At 41.3% G+C, this 1,998-nt stretch overlaps 4 non-coding genes across 4 annotated transcripts; all 4 read right to left on the bottom strand.

The window, feature by feature from the left end:
* Positions 1-130: 130 nt before the first annotated feature.
* On the bottom strand, positions 131-214 carry Trnal-cag. The gene has a single exon. It is a non-coding gene; the product is annotated as a tRNA-Leu (tRNA).
* A 513-nt stretch (positions 215-727) lies between these two features.
* Positions 728-811, bottom strand: Trnal-cag. Its single transcript has one exon. It is a non-coding gene; the product is annotated as a tRNA-Leu (tRNA).
* Positions 812-1,180: 369 nt separating this feature from the next.
* On the bottom strand, positions 1,181-1,264 carry Trnal-cag. Its single transcript has one exon. It is a non-coding gene; the product is annotated as a tRNA-Leu (tRNA).
* A 347-nt stretch (positions 1,265-1,611) lies between these two features.
* On the bottom strand, positions 1,612-1,695 carry Trnal-cag. Its single transcript has one exon. It is a non-coding gene; the product is annotated as a tRNA-Leu (tRNA).
* Positions 1,696-1,998: the final 303 nt, after the last annotated feature.

Genomic DNA, 1,998 nt, shown 5'->3' with positions numbered 1-1,998 from the left:
GTACCAACACTTACACGAGTGACTGCGACCTAAATGCAGCGCCTTAGATTGCTCGGCCATCCTGACTTATACCAAACAGGGATTCATTTTCGTTTGTTCATTTTGTAGACATTTAGTAAAAATATTAAAATGTCAGAAGTGGGATTCGAACCCACGCCTACAAGAGTAGACTGCGACCTGAACGCAGCGCCTTAGACCGCTCGGCCATCCTGACTTACAGGTAATATGGATTCATTTCCGTCTATTATCATATAAGCCTAAACATTTAGTAAATCTATTAAAATGTCAGATGTAGGATTCGTGCCCTCGCCTAAAATAGTAGGTTGCGACCTGAACGCAGCGATTTAGACCGCTCTGACATCCTGACTTACTGATAATATGGATTTATTTCCGTCTATTATCATATAAACATTTAGTAAATCTATTAAAATGTCAGATGTGGGATTCGTGCCCTCGCCTAAAATAGTAGACTGCGACCTGAACGAAGCGCTTTTGACCGCTCGGACATCCTGGATTATACCAAATATGGATTCATTTCCGTCGATCATTAATATAAAATTATTTTAGCAAAACTTAAAAACTGTCAAAAGTGGTATTCGTACCCACACCTACAAGAGTGACTGCGACCTGAATGCAGTGCCTTAGATCGCTCAGCCATCCTGACTTATACTAAACATGGATTCATTTTCGTCCTTCATTTTGTAGACATTTAGTAAAACTATTAAAATGTCAGAAGTGGGATTCGAACCCACGCCTACGAGAGTAGACTGCGACCTGAACGCAGCGCCTTAGACCGCTCGGCCATCCTGACTTACAGATAATACGGATTTATTTCCGTCTATTATCATATAGGCATAAACATTTAGTAAATCTATTAAAATGTCATGTGGGATTCGTGCCTCGCCTAGAATAGTAGGCTGTGACCTGAACGCAGCGATTTAGACTGCTCGGACATCCTGAGTCATATACCAAACATGGATTTATTTCCGTCGGTCATTAATATAAAATTATTCTAGCAAAACTAAAATCTGTCAGAAGCAGTACCGCATTCGTACCAACACCTACACAAGTGACTGCGACCTGAATGCAGCGCCTTATATCGCTCGCCCATGCTGACTTATACCAAACATTGATCCATTTCCGTCCTTCATTTTGTAGATATTTAGTAAAACTATTAAAATGTCAGAAGTGGGATTCGAACCCACGCCTACAAGAGTAGACTGCGACCTGAACGCAGCGCCTTAGACCGCTCGGCCATCCTGACTTACAGAAAATGTGGATTCATTTCCGTCAATTATCATATACACATTTAGTAAATCTATTAAAATGTCAGATGTGGGATTCGTGCCCTCGCCTAAAATAGTAGGCTGTGACCTGAACGCAGCGATTTAGACCACTCGGTTATCCTGTGTTATATACCAAACATGGATTTATTTTCGTCGATCATTAATATAAAATTACTTTAGCAAAACTTAAAAACTGTCAAGCGGTATTCGTACCAACACCTACACGAGTGACTGCGATCTTAGATCGCTCAGCCATCTTGACTTATACCAAACATGGATCCATTTCCGTCCTTCATTTTGTAGATATTTAGTAAAACTATTAAAATGTCAGAAGTGGGATTCGAACCCACGCCTACAAGAGTAGACGGCGACCTGAACGCAGAGCCTTAGACCGCTCGGTCATCCTGACTTACAGTAAATATGGATTCATTTCCGTCAATTATCATATACACATTTAGTATATCTATTAAAATGTCAGATGTGGGATTCGTGCCCTCGCCCAATAGTAGGCTGCGACCTGAACGCAGCTCTTTGGACCACTAGGACATCCTGAGTTATATACCAAACATAGATTCATTCCGCCGAAGTGGGATTCGAACCCACACCTACAAGAGTCGACTGCGACCTGTACGCAGCTCCTTAAACCACTCGCCCACCCTGGCTTATAAAAATACGAAGTCATTTTCGTCAATCATTTTATAGACATTTAGTT

Source organism: Anneissia japonica, unplaced genomic scaffold (genome assembly GCF_011630105.1).
Source record: "Anneissia japonica isolate Jap-2015-1 unplaced genomic scaffold, ASM1163010v1 scaffold65800_len1998_cov103, whole genome shotgun sequence".
NCBI classification, from domain to species: Eukaryota; Metazoa; Echinodermata; class Crinoidea; order Comatulida; family Comatulidae; genus Anneissia; species Anneissia japonica.
This window is presented reverse-complemented; position numbering and strand designations above follow the sequence as displayed.